The 13,605-nt window shown below is 41.3% G+C and overlaps 1 long non-coding RNA gene across 1 annotated transcript; it reads left to right on the forward strand.

Annotated features, from left to right (window-relative positions):
- Nucleotides 1–3,668: 3,668 nt before the first annotated feature.
- LOC141556650 (uncharacterized) lies at nucleotides 3,669–13,014 on the forward strand. The gene is made up of 3 exons (XR_012486586.1): nucleotides 3,669–3,798; nucleotides 4,717–4,866; nucleotides 5,966–13,014. It is a non-coding gene; the product is annotated as an uncharacterized LOC141556650 (long non-coding RNA).
- Nucleotides 13,015–13,605: the final 591 nt, after the last annotated feature.

The raw sequence follows: 13,605 nt of genomic DNA on the forward strand, positions 1-13,605 counted from the left end.
CATTGCAAAAAATGCTTGCTGATCTAGTGTTTGACAAACCCAAAGATACCAACTTTTGGGATAAGAATTCATTATTTGACAAAAACTGCTGGGAAAATTGGAAATTAGTATGGCAGAAACTAGGCATGGACCCACACTTAACACCACATACTAAGATAAGATCAAAATGGGTCCATGATTTAGGCATAAAAACCGAGATCATAAATAAATTAGAGGAACATAAAATAGTTTACCTCTCAGACTTGTGGAAGAAGAAGGAATTTGTGACCAAAGGAGAACTAGAGATCATTATTGATCACAAAATAGAAAATTTTGATTACATCAAATTAAAAAGCTTTTGTACAAATAAAACTACTGCAAACAAGATTAGAAGGGAAGTAAAAAATTGGGAAAACATTTTTACAGTTAAAGGTTCTGATAAAGGCCTCATTTCCAAAATATATAGAGAACTGACTCTAATTTATAAGAAATCAAGCCATTCTCCAATTAATAAATTGTCAAAGGATATGAACAGATAATTCTCAGATGATGAAATTGAAGCTATTTCCACTCATATGAAAGAGTGTTCCAAATCACTATTGATCAGAGAAATGCAAATTAAGACAACTCTGAGATACCACTACACATCTGTCAGATTCGCTAAGATGACAGGAACAAATAATGATGAATGTTGGAGGGGATGTGGGAAAACTGGGACACTGATGCATTGTTGGTGGAGTTGTGAAAGAATCCAACCATTCTGGAGAGCAATCTGGAATTATGCCCAAAAAGTTATCAAACTGTGAATACCCTTTGATCCAGCAGTGCTACTACTGGGCTTATATCCCAAGGAAAAACTAAAGAAGGGAAAGGGACCTGTATGTGCCAAAATATTTGTGGCAGCCCTTTTTGTAGTGGCCAGAAACTGGATGCCCATCAATTGGAGAATGGTTGGGTAAACTATGGTATATGAATGTTATGGAATATTATTGTTCTGTAAGAAATGACCAACAGGATGAATACAGAGAGGTTTGGAGAGACTTACATCAACTGATGCTGAGTGAAATGAGCAGAACTAGGAGATCATTATACACTTCAACAGCAATACTGTATGAGGATGTATTCTGATGGAAGTGGATATCTTCAACATAGAGAAGAGCTAATCCAATTCCAATTGATCAGTGATAGACAGAATCAGCTACACCCAGAAAAGGAACACTGGGGAATGACTGTAAACTGTTAGCATTTTTTGTTTTTCTCCCTAGGTTATTTTTACCTTCCGAATCCAATTCTTCCTTTGCAACAACAACAACAACAACAAAATTTGGTTCTGCACATATATATTGTACCTAGGATATACTATAACATTTATTATGTATGGGAATGCCTGCCATCTAGGGGAGGGAGTGGAGGGAAGGAGGAAGAAAATTTGGAACAGAAGAGAGTACAAGGGATAATGTTGTAAAAAATTACCTATGCATATGTACTGTCAAAAAATGTTATAATTATAAAATGAATTTTAAAAAATGAATACAACTGAGAATAATAAAAAAAATGCTTGCTGATGGTTTTAAATATAAACTGCTTATTATTTTTAAGAAAAGCTCCCTTTATCCCTATGCTCTCTAGTGTTTTAAATAGGAATGGGTGCTCTATTTTGTCAAAATTTCTGCATCTATTGAGATTATCATATGATTTTTGTTGGTTTTGTTATTGATATGGTTGATTATGGTAATAGTTTTCCTGATACTGAACCAGCCCTGCATTCCTAGTATAAATCCCACTTGGTGTAATAAATTGCTGTAATAACTTTGCTAATATTTTATTTAATATTTTTGCATCAATTTTCATTAGGGAAGATTAGTCTGTAATTTTCTTTCTCTGTTTTTGCTCTTCTTAATTGAGAGATCGGTGCCACATTTGTGTCACAGAAGGAATTTGGAAGGATTCCTTCTTTACCTATTTTTCCAAATAGTTTATATGGTACTAGAATTAATTGTTCTTTAAATGTTTGCTAGAATTCACTTGTAAATCCATCTGACCCTGGAAATTTTTTCTTAGGGAGTTCATTGATGCCCCGTTCAATTTCTTTTACTAAAATGAGACTATAAGTAATTTATTTCCTCTTCTGCTAATCTGGCCGATTTATATTTTTGTAAAAATTCATCCAGTTCAATTAGATTTTCAGATTTGCCACCATATAGTTGGGCAAAATAGCTCCTGATTATTGATTTAATTTCTTTTGCATTGTAATAAGTTCCCCCTTTTCATTTTTTATTTTGGTGATTTGGATTTTTCCTTTCCTTTTTCTAATCAAATTAGCCAAATTTTATCTATTTTCTTGTGGGTTTTTTTTAATATAAAAGCAACTCTTACTTTTATTAATTAGTTCAATAGTTTTCTTAGTTTCCATTTTTTAAATCTCTCCTTTGAGTTTCAGAATTTCTAATTTGGCACTTAATTGGGGGTTTTTAATTTGTTCTTTACCCAATTCATTGATCTCCTCTTTCTCTATTTTATTCATGTAGCTATTTAGCAATATAAAATTTCCCCTAAGAACTGCTTTGGCTGCATTCCATAGGTGCAAAGATCAACTTGACATCTGACTGGATATAATTGGCTATCTTTCCCTTTCGTCTTGCTGCCTTGCTGTCCCCAACAGAAGCTCCATCCTGTGGTTCATATGTGTGTGTGCATGCACGTGCACATATTCCCATGCACTCTACCTTATACACTCTGCCTACATCCATTTTCATATTTCCAGAGAAAGGGTTCCCCTAGTACTCAAAGTGCTGAGGACAGTGACCAAGGTTCCACACCCTGCCTATGCTGTTGGTCAGTCATTTTCAGTCTTGTCTGACTCTTCATGAACTCTTTTTGGGGAGTTTTCTTGGCAGAGTTGGAATTGTTTGCCATTTCCTTCTCCAGCTCACTTTAGAGATGAGGAAAGCAGGGCAAACAAGGTTGTGTGACATGACCAGGTTCACAGAGCTAGTGTCTGTATGAGGTCAGATTGACAGTCAGGCCTTTCTGACTCCAAGTCCAAGACACCTACCTGTGCATATCATACCATTTAGGGTTATAATGATGTGGTGCAGCTTTAGGAAGGATATAGAAATAATCCCAAGGCCACCTGGCCTTGGGAGTGATGCAGTTAGAAATTAAATATTCAAAGATCCAGGCCTATCAGTATCCATTTCAGTCCTACAGGTCTACCCACCAACTGTGGTAATAAACCACAGAAAGTGTAACGTGGAAGTTGTAATGAATATCTGCTGCTATTGTGTTGCCATAGCAACTATAACCTCTGGATTCCTGGACTTGCAAAATGAGGTACCAGGTTATGTGCAGGGATGTAGACGCCTTTCAGCCAAGCTCAAGACTCTTAATAACACAAAGAAATGGGGAGGGGTGCTGGGGAGAGGGAGTGGGATGCAAAGAAACAGAACAGGTGGGAGAGAGAGAGAAACAAAAGTGGGGAGAGGGAGAGGGAGAGGGAAGAAGGAGGAGTCTAAAAGATATGGGATGGGGGGAGAAACAAAGAAACAGAAGAAGAGGCAGGAAGGAGGTGGGGGAGGCTAAAGGAGAGGGAGGAAGAGAGAGACAAGAGGGGAGGGGGAGAGGGGGGGGGGGGAGGGAGAGAAGGAAAAGAACATTCTCAGGTAAGGATTAGGAGACCAAGATGGAGGACTAGATTAGAGCAGACGTTTTTCTCTAGTCCTCAGAAACTCTCAAAATTCCCCCAGATAAGAATTATATTTAAAAGGAAAAGGAATTGAAGTTACCTTCAAAGAACAAAGCACAGAGAACTTTAACAAGGTAACAATTTGATTACTTAAAAACCGAGAAATCTAATCCGTCCCAACCCCCGCGCCACTGCCCCTCCCCCAAAAGTACCGGCTAGAGTCCAGTCTCTAAAATTTCTCAAAAAAAAAAAGTTAACGATTCTGCTACGGGATTTAAAAATCAGGTACAATTGGGAAAGACTATTTTTCTCTGTGTCTTTCTGTTTCTCTGTCTCTGTCTTTGTCTCTTATTTCAACGGTTTCTTCTTCTCCCTTTCTCTTCTCCCTCTCTTTCTTCCCCTCCGTCCCTCTTCCCTTCTCCCTTCCCTCCCTTGCCCTCTCCTCCCTTCCCTTTTCCTTCCTCTCCCTGGCCCTTCCTTCCTTTGCTATCTTCTCCTCTCCTTTCCCCTATTTCCCTTTACTCTCCTCTCCCCTCTCCCTTCTGCTCCGCCTTCTTTCCCTTCATTACTCCTCTCTCCTTTACCCTTTCCTTTCTCTCTCCCCTCTCCTCCTCCTCTTTCTTCTCTTTTCTTCCTTTTTCGTCCTCTCCCTTCTCTTTTTCTCTGTCTCTCCTTCCCTTTCTCTCTCCCCCTCTTGTATTTCCTCATTCTTCTGTTTCTTTCTCTCTTTGTGTGTCTTTTTCTGCAGCCTTTTCTTTTTCCTGCTCTGCTCTTGTTGATCCTTCTGATTTTTGACGTTTTTGTTTGACGATTTAAGAGACCATAAGCATGACTGCAAATCAAAGGCTAGAGAAGAAAAAACCTCAGGCCCCAAGTAAGCCCTCATATGGCTTACTACATTGTGCCAAACCCAAGAGACTGGGGTCTTTACTCCCAATAATCCAATCATTTTTGACTAACTCTCCTTCAATAGATTAATCCAAAGTTGCTATGATATACCAAGAAATAGCCATAGTTTTCATCACACACCTGATGCATATTCCTATTTTCAGGTTCCATATCTGTGTCAAGCTGTGGGACTTTTACTCATCTTCTTCCTGATCTACCAGTTCAGTATTTATCAAAAACAACAAAATGAGCATTAATCAGAAGCAGCTCAGTGGTACTGTGGAAAGAGCGTTGGATCTGGAGTCAGGAATACAGTGAGTTCAAATATCTCAAATTCCAGCTATGTGATTCTGTAGAACTGTCTGCCTCAGTTTACTTTTCTGCAAAATGAGGATAATAATAGCACTTATCTCCCAGAATTGGTATGAGGATCAACTGAGATAACATTTATAGAGCTCTTTGCATGGTACCTAAGTGTTAGCTGTTATTATTAATCTGGCATGACCAGATTAATTAACTTGACAAAATGAAGTTAGAGCAATGGTTTCTTCTTGAGATGTCAATTGACCATGATTTAACTCTAGAATTGCTTAAAACTGATGTCAAATTTATCTGCATAGTCCAGCAAAACAAATTTCCACATTAGCCATTTCTAAAAATGGATGTCTCTGTAAGTTCATTACCTTTCTTAGGAGATAAGTGATGTGTTTCATCTTCATGCTTTTGAAGTTATTTATCATTGCTTTATTCAGTTTCAAAATCTTTGAGTAGTAGTTTTCTCCACAAAGTTATCATTTGCAAAATGGTTCTCCTACTTGTATTTACTTCACTCTGTCACTTCATAGAGATATTTCTATCACTTCTTATGGTACAGTAACATTCTATTACATTTACATACACAATTTGTTAAGTAATCATCTAATAGGACAGCCCCTCAATTTCCAATTTTTAGGTACCACAAAAAGAGCTGCTATAAATATTTTGTATAAGTTTTGTTCAAAATTTTCTTTGAGCTTTTTTTTTTTTTTTTTTTTTTTTAGGTTATAGGCTTAGTTGTGGTATAATTGAATCTGAGGATATACAGAGATGGACAACCTTCTGGGCATTGTTCAAATTGCTTTCCAGAGTGACCAAGCTAATTCATAGCATCCACTAACAATGCACCAGTGTCCTGTTTTCCTATAGCCCTTTCAACATTAGTCATTTTCCTGTTTTGTCAGTTTTGCTAGTCTGATAGGTGTAAAGTTGAACCTCAGAATTGTTTTAATTAATTAGCAATTTAAAGCGTTTTTCATACAATACGTTAATATGGCTTTTTAAAAATCATTTTTGTTGTCCTTAGTATTTCCTATTAACCTCAGCTTTTCTAAAAATCTGACATTCCTGATACTATCTTTTTTTTTTTCCCCTTAGGGGAGGAATGCTCACTCTTACTTACGTATTTCATTTTTGTGCATGGGTCCTAGTCATTCCTCATGAAGATTCCTGTGGAGGGCATCTTTCCATAAGGGCATCTTTCAACCAGAACTTCAGTCATCTGCAGTAGGTGTCTTAGACTCTACAGAAGATGGACCCTCCAGAAGCCTTCTCAGCCTCTTCCAAAGGAGCCTACCCCCCCTGTCTAGGCCCAGGGAGAGTTGTCAGAAACACTTAGTTGTGCCTCTTGGGATCCAGGAAGTAATTGTCTTTGCAATTCTCTACTCATGTCCTGGTTTGTCCTTCCCATTCTTTATGACTATTTTCCTGAAGTTGGAAGGCCATAGACTACTATTTAGAGCCTGGCCACGGTCACATGCCAGTGACCTCAGGATGGGCCCATACTCACACTCAGGCTAATCTCTTTACTAAAGATTCAGTGTCATATCCTCTGTATCCTGGCACCTGGAGGGTACAAAGGGTGGGGTGAGATATGTGAGCAGGTATTCAGTTCCTTGCTATTTAGAGGAAGCGTGCAACTGTGCCTTCTGCCCTCCTCATCTTTATAATCCCAGGAGCGCGGTTGGGGCCCAGACATACCCTTGGTTTTGAAGCAGGCATCTGTGGCGATTAGAGCCAAGGCCCCAATGTCACGGTGGACCAGAACCATGGCCCTCGTATCCTTTAATCATATTAGCAAAATGCATTCACATGGCAGAAACCAACTTTGGAGAATAGTTTCACAGATTTTTCAAAAAGACATGAGAAATCATTAGTTTACATATGGTATGAATTGAAAATTACCCATGTGTAAAAATAGCCTGTACCAAAAATAGTTCTAGTTTCCCTAGCAGAGGCCTTCAGGTGCCTGGAGAAGCTACTAAGAGCCAGATCCAATGGGGAGAGATCCAGGAGGATGGAAACCTCCTGTCCTCACCTTGTAGAGAGGGGATGGAGCCCAGACTCTCACTGCGCAAACAGACATCCTGGACACTGTAGGGATCTCTGAGGGCCGATCAAGTGCTTGGGGCGGTGCAGGAGATGAGCCTCGGCTTGGGCCCCTGTTCGGGCGCCAGTGCTAGCAGTCCCTTCAGGTTCCTTGAGTTAGTGGGGAGTGCTGTCCAGCATTATGTACTTTGAAGCAGACAGCATGGGGATATTGGTAGAGGCCTCATTGTCTAGCTAGGTAGTGGCCATTGTCCTATATGTGCATGTGCCAACTCCGTCAATTTCAAGTTTCTAGTTGAGAAGGTGACTAGGCCCTGCCTGTAGCCCAGGAGTGCTAACCTTTCACAGCCCTTTTCTTGCCAGGGGCGAGCCTATTCCACATTTAACACACTTAGTTTGCAGGATATAGAACCACAGAGTCCTTTTTGGGGGTGCATGTACATGACTACCCCGATAATGATCATTTCTCCCTTTTTAGCAGGAATGTTGTATTTGCGTGTTTTGTTGTCGTACATGGTTCATAGAAGTCATTCCTTATTAAGATTCCAGGGGTGTCGTTCCTTAAGTGTGTCCCGCTTCCAGTTGGGAATCTCAGGCATCTTCATTGGATGTCACAACCCACACACATGATGGACTCTCCAGAGGCCTTCTCAGCTTCTTCCAATGGAGTCCACCTAGCCTAGGCCCAGGATGAACTGTCAGGCCCAGTCGTGCCTCTGGGAGCAGCCTATCCCCGGAGGCGAGGGAGAGAGCCTTCCTCCTTAGAAGGCAGGATGTCTCCATATCCAGAGCTCAGAAGGTCAGCATCAGCCTCACCCACAGTATCCCCTAAGGCCCAGAGCCATGGAGTTGGTGCTATGAGAGCAGCCCAGGGAGAGAAAGAGGCAAGCTTCTTATACTTGTCTTTAAAGGTCAAGGGTCACATCCTTTTCTTGGGAGCTGGGGCCCAGGCTACAGTTAGGGTTGTTAGGGGAAGAGGGGGAGGGAGAGGCCTGATCCCACCTCTCTGATAGCAGACTAGGGATCCCCTGAGCGAGGGAGCCTTGCCTTGGATCTCTAGGTCAGTCCTTACGGTGGCACACTCCTCAGCCCAGAGTCTTCTTAGGGCATTCCAGTGGGTCCTGGGCCCCGCCCCCCTGACCTGGCACTGACGTGCCGGGGCAGCTGGGGCCAGTGTGTGCAGCCCTGTGGTAGGTGAAGCAGGAATATAAAGGAGAGGCCCGGTCCTCTTGGCTAGGCTGTCCTTACAAGGAGGAGGAGGAGATCTAGGAGGTCATTGTCTTTGCAACCTTCCACACATTTTCCGCTTGGAAAGACAGTGTATGGGGATGGCATCAGTCTGAGAATGGCAACCAAGGCTAGGGATGAGTCCGGGGCCCTGCGTTGGTCAGAGGTGGGACTTGGGAGGCCCAGCTCCCTTTGTCCTCTCTTAGTGGTGGCGGTGACTTTCAAGGAGCCATGGTGGGCACAGCAGGGCCTGGGGGGGTAATCATGAAAGTCCTGGTGAGGGTCTGCTCTCTGGATTCAGCAGGGATCAGCCAAGGAGGCGAGCCTAGCCAAGGCCTCTACACATCTCCGGGATGCCAGGGGCCACGTTGGGTTCTAGCGTTAGGGGGAGAGAGGCGCAGCCGAGCATTATATACTTTGAAGCAGATACCATGGTGATGTCAGGGGACTCCTCAGTGTCTAGCTGGGTAGCAGCTGTTGTCCTGGATGGGCACACGTCGGCACCATCATTTCTGAGTCTAGTTGAGGTGATTGGGCCCTGCCTCTGGCCCAGGAGTTGTTGCCTCCTCTAGTGGTTCTAACATTGCCAGAGGCCGGAACCATTCCACAGATAGCACCCCCTGTCCCTCGCCCTCCTGCAGGGGGCCCAGGGGAGGACTGCTCAGACCATGCCCCCTGAGGGGCTGGTGGAGATGGACAGGAAGGGACCAGGGAGGGAGTGCAGATAGGCATGCCCCAGGGTGGGGTCTGGGGAGGCTTCTCTGAGACTAGCCCCCCCCCCTTCCCTTATGCCTCTGCAGCCCACCCACTCCTGCCTGCCCTACAAGAGGATGACGTCCTGATTCTTTAAAGGGCTGTTTCCTGTGGGTGATATCCATCCTTTCAGATAATTTAAGAACTTGGATTGATAGTGTTCTAACTACAAACCCATCTACACCTTCTGATCCTTTCAACTGTAGGCCATGTCCGCCTATAAATCATCCTTAAGGAGATCACATGCTGTGGGGCTGCCTTCAGATCCCTTGACACTATGTATGTACCAATGGAGCACAAAGATTCCATTGATCCAGTAATAACTTTCATTATTGGATCACTTAATCTTTTTGGTCCTACATCTTTTAAGATGTTTGCCCAGCATAGTTCTTTATTGGTAACCTGCTGCAGTCTATTTACAGGCCTCATATATCTTCCCATTGGCCTTTGGATCTCTTCCAACTTTCTTTGGAAATTATAGTATTCTAAGCTTTGTCTCTCTATTGCATCACAAGAAGACTTTTAAGATTTTCTAATACAAATAACAAAAGTAAAACAAAGGCAGATGCTGAAAATCTAATAATTCCAGGGGAGAGAGGAAGAAATATCTCACTGGGGGAAAGTGAGAAACAATGGTAGGACTGGATACACTATCAAATGGCGATAGAATTGGTTTGTTTAATCATTTTTCTAGGGCAAGGCTCTCTTTGGCAGAAGGAAGGAGTAATATATCCCAAAACTATGTTAAATATAAAAAATAATAAATAGCACTTAAAAAAAAGAATTAGTTGTGTTTTTAAAGTGGGCTTTGAAACAATTCAAAAGCTTGGGGTACTAAAAGCACTTAGTGATTTCCCAAAGGCAGTTCAGCTTACTACTTTTTAGTACTAGGCCCAGCTCATTGCTCTGTATAGTGCTTTACAAGATATATGTAATGATACCAGCTTTAGAGATATTCTGGATATATTCTCATTTTACAGATGAGGAAACTGAGGTTCTGGGAAGTTAAAACAGTTACAAAATATCTCAAATAGGATTTGAACTATAGTTTCTTGATCAAAAGCTAACACTCTCACCCACTATTCTGTATTGGCCTTTCAATTCTCTTTTCCTCCTTGGTTAAAATGCTTTAAATGGTTTCTGTAATATTCTGCTATAATAACTAGCTTGGTTTTAGCTTTGGGGCAGTTAGGTGGCACAGTGCATTGATCAATGGGCCTGGAGTCAGGAAGACTTATCTTCTGAATTCAAATCTGGCCTCAGACACTTGTTGTGTGACCCTGAAGCAGGTCACTTAAAAACTTTTTGCCCCAGTCTCTTCATCTGTAAAATAAGCTGGAGAAGGAAATGACAAAGCACTCAGGTATATTTACCAGGATTCCCTCATATGGAGCCACAGAGTTGGACATGACTGAAAATGAATGATGGATGTCAAAGATATGCTGGGCCTAAATTCTTCAAGAGGTCTTACCGATTTTCCTTTTTACCTCCAAATCACTTGTGTTTTATATTGTGTATATCCTCTGGGTGATTATCTGTGAATACATTGTATTCCCCAAGTAGAATGTAAGTTCCTTGAGGGTAAGGTCTGTCACACTTTTGTATGTGCTTAATAAATGCTTGCCCCTGAGGTGAGCAAACTCAAACCTCGCCATGGAATGGCTGTCTCATATCTTTGTTGCTTAAAGGATAGGGTGCAGAGAACTTTGTTTCTCCTTGATAAGTCTGGACATCCACTTGCAGTTCTTGAGGTTGATTTCATTGGTTAAGGATATTGTGGAATCAGAATCAACCCTTTGAACTGGGTCTATAAATGAGGATAAGAAATATCTTAAAGTAATCAATGGGTGGAGAGAGAACAGAGCACAAGAACAAGCTAAGCAGAGAGACCTTGGATCCTGGGTCAGGGTGAGCTGAAATTTTGACCTTCTAAATAGTTTTCACAAGAAAGTAATATTAAGCATCAGTTTGTCTCTTAGCACCAAAGACAGTAGCCTCAAAGTGAGAAACCACAAGATGAGAGATAGTGGGATTTCCTGATCTTCAACCTTTTATAGTAGTACTAAGAATTCTTGGAACAAGGAAGGATCATGTGGTTCAGAGGAAATTTGGACTTGCCTGGTGTAAAATGAGTCAGATAGTATAAGTCCAATGGGAAATGGATTTCCTTTATAACATTCCCAAGTGTCTTAATCTTCTGAGGAGAGTCATGGGATCCAATTCCTTAGGAATCACTAGAATGCTAGAAATCTGTAATTCTTTATCATTAAGGATTATCCTGTGGCTCCTATGCATTTTGTAATAAGTCTATCCTGTACCTATATTGGCTTGAAGTCTTGTAACAAGAGTGCTGGAGTCCTTTTCCCCCATATCTATGGAGGCCTAGATATAACCATGTAGATCCATGTAAATTACACCAAGGAGAAATTGGTTGCTAAAATAGAAATGATAGAAAACTTGAGATTTTGGGGTGGGCAAAGAAATAGCTACTGCATCTTAGTACTTGAAAAAGAGATGAAGAAGACAGGGAATAGACTTATGTACCCTTGTTTTAGGGAAAGCAGATTTTAAAGAATTCAAGGAAAAATATTTAGTATTCCATGGTCTAAAATCTTATAGAATTCAACTTATGAGGTATGAGAAGCTTTAAATTATGTACATTGAGTGGTCCTCCATTAATCATTCCACTCCACTTTAAAAAAAGCTATCTTGATGTTGGGATGGATATTTTTTAATGCTTGAATGACTTTAAGTTCATTTACTAAATTCACAGCTCTTGTCCTACCCAGCATGCATTTAACCAGACACTCTCAAATCAGTGAACATTTAGCACAAGGAAGTTTTGGCTTAACACAGCAAGGATATATAAACAAAAATGCAGTAAAAAGGATATACAAGAAGAATGCATAATACTTAAGTTTCTCTGGACACAGTCCCCTCCTAATGCATTTGTTCAAGAGATGATGATGACTTGTGAGGTCTAAAGGTACCCACTAAGTCTGAGAGCCCAAAATCAACCTTGCTGGGACTTTTTATTTCCCTAGATCATCAAAAAGTTGTGCCAGGGAAACCAGGGCCAATCAGATCCTAGGAGTAGCTTTGTTTTAGGTAAAATCCCCTCATGTTCTGAGAAAGATGGAAAGAAGCTGCCATCAGGGAAATGCCTATAATACCTGCTTCCTTCAAAGTCTGTTGCGAGAATAAATGATAAAATGTTTGTAAAGCACTTTTTAAACTTGAGACTACTATATAAATGCCAGCTCTAGCATTCCATGTGCTAAGGTTAATGGCCTGGACTTGTTTCATATTCCCCTTATCAGCTACATTAATTATGTCTGACATCTCAGGAGGAGGCTTTTACCCTTGTCCTCCCACCTTGGAAGGAATCTGGTTCATAAATCTGGTACATAGACCTAGGTAGATTAATAAAATGTAGTGTCCTGGGACAGCATGATCCCAAGGGGCCCCTTTCAATGAGAAATCATTTATGATGCTATATATGATGCAAATTAGAGGCAATATGACACTGCATTCATTCCTGTGCCTGACACATACTGGTTATGTGATCACTGACAAATCACTTCTTATTGCACTAGAATACTTTAAAGGCTCTCTAGGAGTTCCTTAAATCACTGAAATCACAAGTTCAGTCCCTGTGTGGAATAGAGAGATAAGGTGAAGAACTTAAAGCAATATGTGAATTCTTTTTCTGTATTTTATTTTCATTATTTCTGTGTTTCCCTTATGAGCTGTATAATATGTGCAGGCCCATATGTATTTGAGCCTTGGCCAGCTATAACTGAATCCTGAAGGCCGGATTTCCTGTTTCCTAGAAATCAGATGATTTGGGGGAAACAGAAACCTTCCATTCCAATCTCTCCAGATAGCAACAACCAGTTAGATGCCTCCCCCTCCCCTTCTCAATGCTGTCTTACTGTGATGTAATCTCTTGTATAAAAGCTGTGTATCTTTACTACTTCTTTAGCTCTCCTACCACAAGCTTTCTCTTTCCCTTATCTCATGATGGGATAGCTCATCCTCTGGAGGGATAATAAATGGCCTTTCTGCTTTCTATTTTGAGTAATCTTTGAGTAGTCATTTTGGGTAAGGTCTTCTACATCCTACACAGTTGAGGGCTCTCCAGGATGGAGTCTTTGGGGGAGACAACTGTGTGTACTCCGGACAAGGACAGGCACCCATGGAATAATTTTCTCCATGGTCTCTGGCTCTGGGTGAACAGCCTCCCTCCCTTCTTAGACAACAACTGAGAAGGAGATACTCAGTGGAAAGCAGAATTGAATATCGAAAGAAGTAGAGTCCTAATGGCTGGCTTTGTATTCTGAAAGATATGTACACGTGTAAACTCGAGGTAACGCTCTTGGGAGTCTGGGGGTCCATTGGCTGGGTCGAGAGAGACCCCACAGGATTAGCCCACCTAGATTTGTTTTTGGATAGACTACTGTCGGCCCCAAGGAAAGGACTTTCCTGAGGAAGCTCTCGTGTGGCTGCAGGGAGTGAAGGGAAGGCCTCCACCAACACCTGGACTGGTTCAGGGTGGTAAAATAGGATAGAAGTAGCCCAAAAATTTGTATCAGGATGTTAGCTAGGGAATTCAAGACTGGAATGAACTTCCCAGATATAAAAGGAAAGAAAACTGGATAATGTTCGCAGGACTACTAAAATCTGTATGTAAAAAGTGAAAATAGAGT

The sequence above is a fragment of the Sminthopsis crassicaudata genome, chromosome 2 (assembly GCF_048593235.1).
Source record: "Sminthopsis crassicaudata isolate SCR6 chromosome 2, ASM4859323v1, whole genome shotgun sequence".
In the NCBI taxonomy this organism is placed as follows: domain Eukaryota; kingdom Metazoa; phylum Chordata; class Mammalia; order Dasyuromorphia; family Dasyuridae; genus Sminthopsis; species Sminthopsis crassicaudata.